This window comes from Capsicum annuum, chromosome 2 (assembly GCF_002878395.1).
Source record: "Capsicum annuum cultivar UCD-10X-F1 chromosome 2, UCD10Xv1.1, whole genome shotgun sequence".
NCBI classification, from domain to species: Eukaryota; Viridiplantae; Streptophyta; class Magnoliopsida; order Solanales; family Solanaceae; genus Capsicum; species Capsicum annuum.
In genome coordinates, this window is record NC_061112.1 from 99,557,613 (window position 1) to 99,573,639 (window position 16,027).

Sequence of the window (16,027 nt, forward strand, 5' to 3'; positions counted from 1 at the left end):
ATTGGAAAGAAGACTCTCAGGGATTTCCGTTGATATATAGAAGCTCACACAGTTCATTATGTACAAGGAGTTATGATCGTTTGAAGTTGACCAAAAAAATCACCTGGCTGCAGTATTTTTTTTTCCTGCACATTTTACTGTTCACAGTTCGATCGAAATGGTCGTAGTTTGATCGGAATGGTCGTAACTCATCGCTCGAGTGTCCATTTTAAGTGATCCATATATCGTTGGAAAGTTTATTCGATTCTCTACGAAATGGTGGGTCGAAATCCAAGAAATGACATACAAAAAAAATTATAAATATTTCTCGAAGATAGGATCCAATATGTTTACGCACAAAATTTCGTCAATATTCTGGGGTATTACAATGTTCATCACAAACTTGGTATTAAATACCATTGCATATTCAGTCATACATTTATGTATCAGCTCAGTTATATAATTATGCATCAGACATGCATTCTCATTCTGAGAAACTTAGTTCATCAGAACACCCAGTCATGCATTCATGAATCAGCTACACATGTATTAGATGTGCATGTTCAGTTATCAGTCATGTCAGTCATGAGATCATGTTTCAAAATTCATGTTCAGTATGTACGTTGGTTATTCTTTCCCTTCACTCAGTCTCATTCGAGGATGAATATTCTCAAGGGGAAATACTATAATACCCCATACTTTTCCTAGCTTGAAATCATCATACAAATATTAGAAGCTTTCTTTGAAAGATGAATCTACTTTTGTACATATGGTATTTTTAAGATTTTCACTTTTTGTCATGTGGGAAATTGAATTAGCTTTTCAACTATACCAATTTCATCAAAATTTACCATCGAAGGAGAAAGTTATGAACAAAATACAGAAGGTAGTAAAAATTGCCCAGATGCGACGGTGAGGCCGACGGACCGTCGCCCACAACCGTCGCAAGGGAAACAGTGAGGTAACCTTCTGGATAAGGTGCGACGGGAAGGTTGACGGACCGTCAAACTTCTGACGTACCATCGCCCAAGCCGTCACTACTTAGGTAGTAAGCCCTTTTCTTGGTCCACGTACGATGGTCGAAACGACGGACCGTCGTCCTAGCGATGGACCGTCGCACGAGCCATCACAAGTCTCGATTCAGCAAATTAAAGCCATTTTAAAAGGGGCTTTTTGGTCTTTTACCACCCGTTTATATACCCAATTATATCCGATCAAAGCTCAGAAATTCATTATTTTTCTACCACAACAAAACTAGGGTTTTCTCTCTAACATTAATCTCCAAAAACAAAATCTAGATCTTCTTCAAGAACTAAGAGATTCAAATTCTTCAAGTTCAAGAATTTCAAGAAAAACTCAACCCAAGTATGCATAGTGTTCATTCATGGACTCCTTCCGTCCATGAAACCCAAGAATCTCTTTTCAAAGTTTAAGTTTATGGATTTCCTTTATGAATCTCATAATTGGGCTTCCCTTGTTCTTGTTGATAATGAGTAATTGAATTCTATTCCATGTTAGGGGATAAATTTTATGTGGATTTGATTAGTATAGAGGTAGATTCATGTAAACCTATGATTAAACCCTTGAATGATGAAATTACAATTGAATCATGATGTTTAATTGTTGTATAATGTTGTTTACACATACCATGCCTACCATGTGTTTATTTAAATAACTAGATGAAGAAAATTGCCCAACTAGCATGATATCATAAAATTTCCATGTATGTAAAAGTTTATGCAGATCACATGTTTGATGAAATGGTTCAATAAATGTATTATGGATTATGATGTTAGTGCTGTGTTCAAGTAGGTCATGCTTTGTCAGTTTCCTTCTAATGAGTCCTGGGGGTACTTGTACCCGAAATATTAGCTGTGTGCCTAGATCCATGTCATATTTCCACGACATTCTCAGTTAAGCTATGATCCTTAGACTTCAGACAGTTTTATGACTCAGGAAATCTCCATGATCTCATGAACTCAGTTAGTTGTCAGATACAGTCAACAGAAGTCAGTAACTCAGTCCTTGTTTAGTCCAGCAAATCATGTTTAGTGTCTATTCAGATAGGAGTAGAAATTAGCACCTAGCGAACCCAAGGATGGGAGCTCACCTGTTATATAAGGGTGTGATTCTTAGAAACAATCCTTGTGTTCCAGAACTATGTAGCCAGCATAGGTTGAGACATCATAGCCTGCTATATGAGAGTAGATGAGGTGGCTTAGCCTACTATATGAGATTTCCCACCATTCTCATTCGAGTTACCTGTTATATTAGGGTCACTCACATGTTGTCCTTACTAGTGGCGCAGCATTGACACCCTTCTAATCAGGGCACAGATTGGACCCCAATCCAGCTATAATGTGTTATTTGGGGCATGTCGATTAGATGACTACCTCCCACAGTCTCAGTATTAGTCTCAGTAAAAGAACTCAGATAGTTCTTCAGAATTTAGGACTGTCAGATATAGCCAACTCAGATACAGTACAAAACTCAAATAGTTCCATTAGATTCAGGACTGTCAGATACAGTCACTCATGTTATCAGTTATATTCAAATTCAGTAATCATGTTATCACAGTATTAGTATCAGTTGTTATGTCTCATGCATGTATTCTCACGCTCATAATAGTTAGTCAATTATTATTATTGTTTATGCATATGAACCCTAATCATTCAGCCTACCTCACATACATACCAGTAAATTCAAAGTATTGATCCATTTGCGCTATGGTGTCTTATACCATAGGTACAGAGACATGAGATCCAGAGCATAAGTAGATTCCAGATATCAGCAGTCAGAGTTAGCAGTAGGTCCTTATCCTTCGAGGACATGATTATTTCCCTATTATCTCATTAATTTGTTTATTAGTTGGAGTTAGTTGGGGACATGTCCCATCAACTCCTTACTCAGACAGTTCAGTTAGTTACAGGCTTTCTAGACTATCATGTGTCAGACTTTAGTATGTTCAATTTTGTTTTGGGTATTCTATTACCCCACACAGATGTTATATCATTCAGATCATGTTTAGTATTGAACCTTATGGCCTTTTAATTCATGTTTCGGCATTATGTCATATTATGTAGTGTACAGGTACATGTATCAGTCATGGGTTAGCTAGTGGTCCTTCGGGGTCATGAGCACCATGTAGCATTCCGGGTACCAGATTTGGGGCGTTACACTTTCGTACTTCAAGAATTATATTAACATCAACAAGAAGAAGTACGTGACGTAGGGTGGTGTCTTAGCAGTGGGGGAGGGTTTGTCTTTACATACCTTAATGCTTTATTAGCTAAAATAGTAACTCAAGCCTCAAGTAATTCAACTAGCAATATTGAAGCCTTTATCCTTCCAACCACTAGTTCTTACTATCTGATACACAATTCACTAGCTACAAGAATAACATATATGTTTCTAAGTAATCCGTAAGAGCATTTAGTAACTTATTCCGATAATCTTCACTTATGCCCGAAATTAATTGAATTTTTTATCAAGAATTCAGAGTAAATTTTAACTCTTCCAACTTATACAATTCAAGGGTAAAACTATCCAATAGATAGAAATTCCCAAAAGCTCCTCTTTAAACAAAATTCTCCATTTCCCTCCTTTTTTTTCATGAAACCAATTCAAGTAGTAGTGCATAAATCCAAATTAAACATCCCCAAGATATTTATAGTCAAATTTAAGAAAAGGGTAGAGAATTTGCCATTTAAAATTCAACTCCAACTTTAGGTTTCTGAAGTCACCCCTCAAAGATTATTTCAAAATTATCATAAAAATCCTTTCCTCCCTTCTTCTTCTAATGAGTTCGTGGATGCCGAGAGAAGGAAAAGAAATTGAACAATAGTACTTAGCTGCCGCCTCTAATCTCTGTTTAAATTCTTATGTACAGAGGAGCAAATAGTTAGTACTTCTCTATAACCTTTCATTCTCCTCTTTTTCTATTTCTATTTCCTTTTTTAATACTAGTACCATACGTAATTTTTTTCCAGCACCAAAATCCTTTCATGTTGTTCCCTTCTCACTTAGTTAAGTATATTCTAGGAATAAAAGTTGGCCCCACTTGGAAGTAGCAAATTAAAATTTAAAACTTTTCAACTTATATACACTATATATGTATATGTATATGTATATATATACTATAATTCTCCATAAAAAATACACACACCATGCAACTCTTTAGAAATTTAGGGTCATAGGCTACCTGACCAATTTTGCGAATAACTCTATAGGGCCTAATGTACCTGGGATTTAACTTACCCTTCTTACCAAATCGCATAACGCCTTTCATAGGCAACACATTTAAGAACACGAAATCATCAATTTGAAATTATTAATCTCTTCATCACACATCTACATACGATTTTTGCCTACTTCGGGTAGTTTTCAACTGTCCACGTATCAACTTAAACTTTTCAACAGCTTGGTAGACTAGATCCGGACCCAATACTTGTGTTTTGCCTACTTCAAACCAACCAATAAGTGATCTACACTGTCTCCCATATAGCGCTTTAAATGGAGCCATGTCAATGCTGGAGTGCTAACTGTTATTATAAGCAAATTTTATTAAAGGCAATCCCAACTACCTTTAAAATCTAGTATGCACGTTCTCAACATGTCTTCAAGCTTCTGAATGGTGCGCTTGTTTTGGCCATCTGTCTGAGGATGAAATACAGTACGAAGGTTCACTTGTGTGCCCAAGCTCCTATAAAATAATTTCCAAAATTGAGCTTTAAATGGGGAACCTCTATCTGAAATAATGGACATCGGGGTCTCATGTATGCAAACAATCTCTTTTACATATAACTTAGCATAATCTTCAGCCGTGTCGGTAGACTTAACAAAAAGGAAATGGGCAGATTTTGTCAGTTGATCAACTATTACCCAAATAGAGTTATGTTTCCGATAATAAAAAGGTAATCCTACAATGAAGTCCATATTAACAACATCTCATTTCCACACAAGAATACTAAAGGTTTGAGCTAGTCCACTGGGTCTCTAATGTTTTGCTTTCACTTACTGATATTTGGAGCACTATGCCACATATTCTGTTATATCTTTCTTCATGTTATTCCACCAGTATTTCTCTTTAAGTTCATGATACATTTTTTTTTAGAATTAGGGTGAATTGAATAACGAGAGCAATGAGCCTCAGCCATAATTAGTTGTCGCAACCCATATATATTAGGTACAGATAATCTACCTCTACACCTCAAAGTGCCATCACCTGCTAGTTCAAATACCGTGATTCGATGTTATTGAATTCCTTATTTGTATTGTAACGATATGGGGTCATCATACTTTCCCTGCTTAACTAATGCCACGAGCGATGACTTAACTGAATTAAGTACAACAACGCTACCATCTTCAGAATCCACAAGGAGAACGCCAAGATTGGCTAATTTATGAACATATCTCACTACTTCCCACTGAACAGGTGGTAGATATGCTAGACTACCCATGGATAGTCGACTCTGAGCATTATCTACAATATTACCCTTCCCCGAATGATAGAGAACATTAATATAATATTCTTTTCAATAACTCTAGCCACCTCCTTTATCTCAGATTCAACTCTTTTTGCTTGAATAGATATTGAAGACTCTTATAATCTGTAACGATATCAATATGCACTCCATATAAATAATGGCGCCATATTTTTAATGCAAATACCACTGCTGCAAGCTCTAAGTCACGAGTGGGATAATTTTGTTCATGCTTTTTTAATTATCGAGAAGCATACACTATAACTCTTCCATGCTGTATTAGGACGCAACCCAAGCAACACCTGAAGCATCATAGTACTCCACATATCCTTCTGTGCCCTCTGGTAAGGTTAACACTAGCACGATAGTTAATCTATGTTTCATCACTTGGAAACTTCTTTCACAAGCATCTGACCACTGGTACTTAACTGATTTCTGCATTAATTTGGTCAATGGGGCAAAAATAAAGGAAAAGCCCTCCACAAATCTTCTATAGTAACCTACTAGCCTCAAGAAACTACGCACTACAGTAGGAGTGGTTGGTCGAGGCTAATTCTTCACAACTTTTATCTTTTGAAAATCTACTCTGATGCCTTCTCTAGATACCACATGACCAAAGAAAGCTACCGAGGTCAACGAAAACTCACACTTAGAGAATTTAGCATACAACTGGTGCTCTCTGAGCCTCTATAATATTGACCTCAAATGATCTACCTGCTCAACTTCATTATATGAATATATCAAAATGTCATCTATAAATACAATCACGTACATATCAACGAAGGGTTTGAAAATCCTATTCATCATGTCTATGAAGGCTGCCGGAGCATTCGTTAGTCCAAATGGCATGACAAAAAACTCAAAGTGCCCATATCTTGTTCGAAAGGCTGTTTTAGGAATATCAACTTTACGAATTCTTAACTGGTGATAACCGAATGTCAAATTGATCTTTCAAAAGCATTTAGCTCCTTGTAATTGATCAAATAAATCATTTATTCAAGGGATAGGGTACTTATTCTTTATTATCACTTTGTTCAGCTGCCTGTAATTTATACATATTCGCAATATGCCATCTTTTTTGCATACAAAAAGCACTACCGTACCCTAAGGTGATATACTAGGCCAAATAAAACCCTAATCAAGTAAGTCTTTTAATTGCTCTTTTAACTCTTTCAATTCTGTAGGCGCCATTCTATAAGGTGGAACTGATATCGGCTGAGTATCGGGATCCACATCAATACCAAAATCGATCTCTCTAACAGGAGGTAATCCAGGAAGTTCATCAGGAAATATATCTGAGTACTCGTTCACCACTGGTATAGATTCTAGAGTCGGTACCTGCTTTTCGGCCTTAATATCTTTCACTTGGACTAAGTGATACAAACATCCCTTTGAAATAAGCTTTCGTACCTTAAGAAATGAAATAAACTTCCCTCTAGGCATCATAGAGTCACCCCTCCACTCTAAGAATGGCTCTCCTAGGAAGTGGAAATAGGCTATTTTGGCTCGACAATCACCTGTAGCATAATAAGAGGATAACAAATCCATACCTATACTAACATCAAAGTCGACCATTTCAAGTTCAATCAGATTAGCCAATGTAGCATGACCACATACTGTTACCACATAATCATAGTAGACCCGTCTAGCTAAATAGAATCTCCCACTGGAGTCGATACTATAAATAGTTCAAATAACAACTCCGGCTCTATTCCAAACTTCTTAGCAACAAATGGGGTAACATACGACAATATAGATCTTGGGTTTATCAAGGCATATACATCATGTGAAAAGACAGTTAAGGTACCTGTGACCACATTTGGAGATACCTTTGAATCTTGCCGACCAGCTAGTTCATACATACGGTTTGGGATTGCGCTCAAACCAGGCCCTCTTCCCCTACCAAATCCTCTGCCCCTAACAGATCCTCTGCCCCTACCAAATCCTCTGCCCCTAACAGATCCTCTGCCTGCTAATGCTTGAGGACCACAAGAAGAAGAAGAAACTAATAAAAATAAAATTGATGCAGACCCTGTAGGTTGTGATCGATCACCTCTACCTTTACCTTTGAGGTATGGATAATCACATAATATATGACCCTTTATACCACACCAGTAACATATATTTGAACCATGTTGATAATCTCTTCCATGTGTCAGCCACACTGCCTGCATGTAGGTTGAAGTAGTAACCCTCTGCCAGCGCCCCTCTAAGGTCATAAGTTTGGTGCTCTAGAAGTCTGGCTCTGCTCATACCTATTCCTCAAGAACTGAGTTAGAACATTAGATGTGGAACGCATAGCTGACTGGGTCTGCCTAGGTGGCCCTTTACTTGTGGAAATTCCACTGCTTCCCTAATACTAGCTGGTCATCTTAGCTCTCTTACTTTGCTCTCTTTCACTGTCTATTTCATAATTATGCTGATCTTCTTCAATCTGCTGAGTACGTGCCATGATTCTTTCTATATCCAAATCTTTATTCATAACAACATCAGAAAAAAGGTCCTTCAAAGGACCAGTAAGGCCATTCGTTAACCACCTTTGGAGCATATTTAGACAACTATGTGAACCCCAAACAATACTCCTTGACACTAATATTACCCTATTTTAAAGATAAAAATTCATTCACCTTTGCCTCTCTGAGCTGTAATGGCATGAAATGATCTATGAAGGCTTTTCCAAATTTTGTCCAGATCGCTGAGGGAGCTTTCTGACCTTTTGAGTCAACCTATATCTCATACCAATCAAAAACATGTCTTTCAGTTGATGGGCAGCCAATTCAATTGCATCTATATCCGAGACCCATATCACCTTATAAATTCTATAAGCCTTATCAATGAATTGTTGTGGGTCCTTTCCTAGCTTAGAAACTGTGAATTCTGGTGGATTCATACGGATGAAATCTTTGATCTTAGATTCCGATCTTCCTCCCTAAGTAGTAATAGGTACGTACACACTCTGTCTTTGGGCCTGAGCAGTGACCAAATATGTAAGCAGCTGTATCGCTCCCTTAAGATCTGGGTTTGAGGCACTTAGTGGCGGGATAGGAACTACCGTTGGCAACACTAGAGGTGCAGAAGCCCCTATACGTACTTCTGTTCTGGGCATTTGAGAACCTGAAAGTATAGAACCAACAAACTTTCTTGAGTCCTATTCAGATCCACTAATATGAGAGATTTCTCGGTAGTGGTTGCCTTCTAAGTAGTGCTAATAGTAGCCTACTGGGCTTCTTTATCCTTTTCTATAAGAGATATGTTCTGTAGCATAAATAAGTAGAACAAGATTCAAAAGTAACTTTCTATAACTTAACCCTATTGTACGATCTAGATTATAAATAAAGGTCAAATTCCTAAATGTTCATGTAGTTCCTTAATTATTAATGTGGCGTGCAACACATCGATAAGTAAGGTCCTACTAAACATGACTTCATAGAATCCCTAGGATAAGTGAACCTAGGCTCTGATACCAAGTTTGTCACGCCCCAAAACGATAATGACGGACAAGAACTGTATACACTTACTCTACAAACACTTTATAACGTACATGAGGTTATCGGATAATATGAGCAGGATATTGAATAAGAGTTGAATATATACACGAGGGAGTTACATTTACAAAATTGTACAATACTACACGATGTCCATGAAGCCTCTAGTCAGTTTAACATGCTATACTAGAAGTGACTAGTTGGCATTAGGTCCGTTATGCCAAAATAGAAACCTATACATATTATCAAAATACTAGGCATAGACTGGATCCAGAGAGAGTTGGATCTCACCAAAATATCAGCTAAAAATAACAATAGAACCTAATATGGATGTTTACTATCCTGAGGATCTAAGCCTGTATTAATAAAATATGGTAGGCCCGAGATGTCAGTACATAAACAGCATGTACTGGTATGAAAGCAGAAAAAATAACAGTTGAACAAGTAGAGAAGATCATATGAGTCAAATGGTAAAGAGAAAAATATATGAGCCAATAAACAACACATATATGATGTAAACTGATAACTTATGCACCGAACTCATTAACATCATATATAATATCTAGAAAAGCATTCATTATAATATAGGGCCTATACTTTAACTAGGTGATGCACTTATTCTATAAGTTGTACAAATGATCAAGATGGCCTTCCGAAGACAATCTGAAACAAGTATACAACATATGTTGCTCATATACTCATTGCTATAATCCCAGATGTGTAACTGTAATTGTAGTCTGTATCTAGGTATGCCCTGCCCAGGGGCTCACTATAAGGGTGTAATACCCCGTACTTTTCTTAGCCCTATTTAGCTCTTAGTGTGTCAAGGATCAACTTTAAAAGGGAATAACTCTTGATGCGTGTACAATTTTCCATCTCTAGATCGACCAAATTGTAGATAATTGATTTTGATTTCCAACGATACCAATTTAGCTTAAATCCGATACCCGGTTGAGAAGTTATAGCACTTTTAGTGAGAAGGAGTAGGCCAACGTGATAGTACTGCGTTGTGGTGCAGGGCAGATTCTCAATCGTCCTTTTTTAGTGAAGCACCATGATTACACCGCGTTGCGGTGAACCCCAAAGTCCCATTCGTCCCTTTTCAGTAGCTCACCATGATTGTCCAGTGTCACGCCAGAAATCGTGGTGGAGCATGTACCGCATCGTAGAAGACTACAAATTCGTACTTGTCTATTTCCAGTGCCGCAACGCAATAGCACCTCATCACGCTAGGGTGTAAAATTGGACTCGTCCATTTCTAGTGACGCGACGCGATAGCACCGTATCGTACCGAGGTGAAAAATTGGGCTCCAGTTTTGAACTTAAGCTTTCAAGGGCATTTAAGTCTTTTTCCCAAGCCCCAACTCATGGAAAACAAAAGATTTAGGGTATTTGGAGCAACATATACTTATTATTCATCAATTTTCTCTCCAAGGAAACCCTATAGTTTCAATTTTAAATTCCTAAAAAAACTCAATTTCCATCATTCTTTTTCCAAGATAACCCAAAATTCAAGGTTCCCAATTCAAGAACTTCAAGAAATAATCTTCAAGAGCACAAATAGGGATTCAAAGTCAAGTGTCTTTATTAATTTCATTAATTAAGGTATGTGGGTTTTTTTTTTTAACAAGGATAATCCTTTCATCCTTGTGCCCAAAACTAGTTTTAAAGTTGATTTTTATATGAAATTACATGAATTTCAGTTTGGGGTTTATACCCACTTATCACTAATTGAAGATTATGAGATTTCAAGTAATGTAGATGTTGAATTGCATGTCTACTTTCGTATTTTCATGAGTATGACATTAATTTCCAGATTTTGAATTGAATTATCATTACTTGCATTATCAAGCATGAACCTTATGATGATTTGACATGAATTTGATGCATGGGTTACTAAGCCCTAATTTGAATATTAACGTTTCAAGAAGATTTTGCTTTTAACCATCCTATGGCTAGCTTATATTCAGATTTTTAAAAAAAGATTTGATTTTTTGATCCTCAGTTAAGATATGGAATCCACTTTACAATTTCATTAAAGTTTACAAAGAACAGATTAGTTTTGATTACAGTTTAAAACAGACAGATGTATAATTGGTTTTCATTATAAACCCTTATGTTGGTTTTAAAAGTGAATTTCCTACAGAATAAGCATACAGATTAAAGAGAGTAGTATTTAACACCTATTGGGAAGTGTGGGTTTAGCGCATTCTACTTACCCAGAACTACGATTCCACTTAGGTACAGATTCAGATTATTCCCATTTCTATATGGATGACAGTTACAGATGTGATCACTTATCTTAGGTTATACTTCTTGGCAAGAGTATGACACCTCTCCCCAATATGAGTTTTTCCCATAAGGAAACTAGACGTTGGACACTATGATAGCTCACATGGTGTATGTCGATTAGAATAACCTCCCCACAAAAAAGAGTAACCCTAACAGAAAAGAATAACAAAAAGGTTTTTAGAAAGAACTCCCTAAGTCCCAAAACAGAATAACAGAACAACTTTTAGAAACTAAGTGTAAAGGCTCACGATTTTATTCAGATATTTTTTTACATAAGATATTATCTATGAGATTTTATCTTTTATTTTACATATTCAAAGGTGAGTCCTTTTACACTTAGCCTGCATGATTTGAAAACAAACTCAACTTTAATTCTATTTATTCCACTAGCAGAAAGAGTAAAAGTACAACTTTTAGAACTAAGTGTTCTGACTCACACGATTTATACAGTATGTTTTATCATCGTGATTCATGATTTTTAGATTTCAGTTACTCCAGCCAATGTGAGTCATTTATACTTAACATACATCCTTTTAAAAACTTATATGAACATTGAGATATTGCTTTACTTATGCATTCACTCCCACATGCTCAGTACATTCCAAAAGTACTGATCCACATATACATCTATGTGCTACATTGTTTAATATTGTAGGTACCAGTTCAGTTGTAGTCCATCTATAACGATCAAACAGTTGCAGATTCCAGCTAGCAGATGATGAGTCCTCCTATTTTGGGGATTTCAGTTAGATGTTATCTATGTACTTTAATTTATTACTCATATATATTGATTAGTAGTAGTTGGGGTCGCATACTAGCTATCCATAGTCAATATAGTAGAGGCTTCACAAATGTCAGTCAGAGTCAATCATGGAATTTCAGTTCCGCTCTTCAGTTTTACTAGAATGTAAAATTGTATCAATCTTGTATTTTCTCAGATTTCATCATGATTATATTTATGCACAGTAAACTCAATCATTTTATATATATATTTAGATCAGTTGCTTAACAGTATGCCAGTACAAGGGTTAGCTTGGGCTCACTTGTGGTCCTAAGCACCGTGTGATGAGTAGGGGTTAGTCTCGGGTTGTTACAAAGGGTCTACCCACAGGCCATATATGCCATATGTTGGCTCGAGTCAGGGGAAACCAATAGATGATATTCCAACTGACTTCAAATACAAATGATGCCACAAAGGCGGGTATGCCCAATGGTTGGGCTCGCTATAGTGGTCTGGTCTCGATCCTGTTCATAGAATCACGTCGAGCGATATGCCAAACTAAACCTATATACCCTTCCTTTGTTAATGTTTATCAAATAATTCCTTGAAGTCCTATGACATAGAGTTACGATAATGATCGTTTAGATACCATATACAAGTGAAACTATGCTATTACTATTTACTCCTAATGTGTAAGGGCTTTAAGTACTGAAACTTATGAAAATATGGAAGTATCATGAAAACTTAACATAAATAGAGAAAGATAAATACTTATAATCTTGATGGTAGAGCGAGGGGATGATATGTATGGCAATTTAAATAGTCTAATTTCATACTCCGAGAATTATATTAACATCAGCAGGAAGAAATATGTGATGTAGGGTGGTGCCTTAGCGGTAAGGAAGGGTTTAGCTTTACATTAATACATACCTTAAAGCTTTATTAGCTATGATAGTAATTCGAGTCTCAAGTAATTCAACCCATGATATTGAAGCCCTTATCCTTCCAACCACTAGTTCCTGCTATCCAATACGCAATTCACTAGCTACAAAAATAACATATATGTCCATAAGTAATCCATAGGAGCATTTAGTAACTTATTTCGATATTCTTCACTTATGCACGAAATTAATTGAATTTCTTATCAAGAATCCGAAGTAAATTCTAACTCTCCCAACTTATACAATTCAAGGGTAAAACTACCCAATCGATAGAAATTCCCAAAAGCTCCTCTTTAAACAAAATTCTCCATTTTCTCCCTTTCTTTTTCATTAACCCAATTCAAGTAGTAGTGCAAAGATACAAATTAAATATCCCCAAGATACTTATTTATAGTCAAATTCAAGAAAGGGGTAGAGAATTTACCTTTTAAAATTGAACTTTAACTTTAGGTAATTGAAGTTACCCCTCAAAGATTATTTCAAAATTATCATAAGAATCCTTTCCTCCCTTCCTCTTCTAATGAGTTTGTGGATGCCGAGAGAAGGAGAAGAAATTGAACAATAGTACTTAGCTGCCACCTCTAAGCTCTCTTTGAATTCTTATGTTAGTTTCTTAGTTAATAGGAAATAAAGATGGAAAACAGGGGAGCAAATAGTTAGTACTTCTCTGTAACCTTTCATTCTCCCCCTTTTCTATTTCTATTTCTTTTTTTTACACTAGTACCATACGTAATTTTTTCCCAACACCAAAATCCTTTCATGTTGTTCCCTTCTCACTTAGTTAAGTATATTTTAGGAACAAAAGTTGGCCCCACTTGGAAATAGCAAATTAAAATTTAAAACTTTTTAACTTATATACACTATATATGTATATGTATATATACTATAATTCTCCATAAAAAATACACACACCATGCAACTCTTTAGAAATTTAGGGTCACACTTGTTTAAAATATTAAACTTGGATTTACAAAAATTTTCGAGGTGCTACACCAACAACACCAAACAAGTAGCAATAACGCCAACAATGTAGTATCTTCGTACTAGATTTTTTTTCTTTTCAAAAGCCTTGACTTTCTTCAACAAACCTCATATTACACGATTTTCTTTTGAAGAGTGCCGTTCTTCATATCAATCAAAGTAATCATAGCCACCCAATTTCTATAAAAACAAGGCCACAATTACAAAATAATTACAAGTCAATTACTACGACCTGGATTTTGTTGAGTCCAAGAAGTCTCTAATAGAGCTTTATGACCATACTTACAATATCAAAAATCTTTATCACAAAAAACAGTAAAAGATGAGCTCGACATTGTCAAGCTCAGTTGGAAAGAATCAAAAAAAGATGAAGAAAAACCAAATACAAATAATTTGAAGAATTTAAATAGAGAAAAAAAGATAAAGAAGAAGAAGATCTGGGAATTTAGGGTTAAATTTTAGGAAGAAGATGAATATATAAGACAATGGGGGAAAAATAATCATTGGGGGCCAAATCAGACACCAAGTCAACAAAAATAGGGGTTCAACACGCCTTGACTGTCTGAATTACACGCGAGCTTCCAACAGGGAAAAAAGTGCCAAACTGACACATTTGATACCTATTGTACGTGTTTAAAATGAACACTATCTACTTGAGGTGCCAAAGTGAAAGATCGCTGAAATTTTAGATGCCTGTCAATGGGTTCCGCCTTTTTTATTTCAAGTCACTTCACTTTACATGTAGTAACAATTTTTTATGTCTAATGAAAGTTGAATTTTTTTTATAATGCAACAAATTATGTATCTATTGTAACAGATATTTTATCTATTCTGATAGATAGTTTATCTGTTTTAATAGGTTGGTCATCAGTTGCATTATGCCGATGTTTCTAGCTAGGTCTATCTGTTGCAATAGTGGAAAGACACGTTTGATAATTTCCAACAAATGACCAATATGTTGCAACATGTGTCTAAATTTGTTTGATATTTTCCAACAGATATGTCATCTGTTGCAACAAATACCTTTTCTGTTGCAATATTTAATAATTTTGTATTCCATTTCAATTAATAAGTTCAAATTTAAGGATAAAATAAAATTCATAGACAACATAAATAAATCGAATCCTTCAAAAATTATATGAAATAAATCAATGAATAAATGAAATGTAAAAAAATTATTATGGGTACAGATCTCAACAAATAATTCAACAATTTAAGTTTTGATGCTAATAATTCCTAAGGAGGAGTGAGGTTATTACTTTGACAAACTCAAGCCATAAAAATCTACTCAATATGGACAAGTTGTTCTTCATCCAATGATATGAAATTCGATTTTGGTCATTGTGGATTTTTTAATGTCACTTGCATATATTTTTTGTGCTATTTCCATAAAAAGAGTAGCATATTGTCAATGCTATTTAACAGTAGCTTCTACTGTGACATCCACTCAAAAAACGAGAATTGTCAATGCTAATCATAGAGATATACAAAAATAAAAAAGGATAACTCATATGTTTTAGCAAATAGATTATTTTTCTATTGCAACTGATGGATCATCTGTTAGAACAAATTAAATTATGAGAAAGACTTGTATTATAATTTTCAACGGATGAACCATCTGTTGCAATATATGACTTATCTTTTTAGAAAAACTAAAATAGTATAAAGTCTTAATTTAATTTGTCCCAACAGATGACCCATCTGTTGCAGCAGAATAGATCATTCTGTTGGTACAAGTAAAAATGATATCAAGAGCTATTTGATTTGCTAAAAATAATGAGACATGTATTGCAATAGATACTACATATGATGCAATAGGTTAGTCATCTGTTGCAACAAATGTATATATCTGTTTGATAATTTTTAGTAGATGTGTCATCTGTAGAAATAGATATATATGTGTCTGTTTGTTAGTTGGAACATATGATATATATTCACTTTCTTCAGCTCATGCTACTCTCATGTGGCCTTTCTACATTGCCCAATAGTGCAACACAAAGACAAAGGAGTTGCAATTTTGCTTTTAGTATGCTTGATAATGCCTTACAAATTACTTTCCTTCTCCTTTTAGCCTTAATCTCTAATGAAGTGGGTGGATATGAAATCCTCTTTGATAGAATGACACCTCTCTTAGATGTCAGTTCT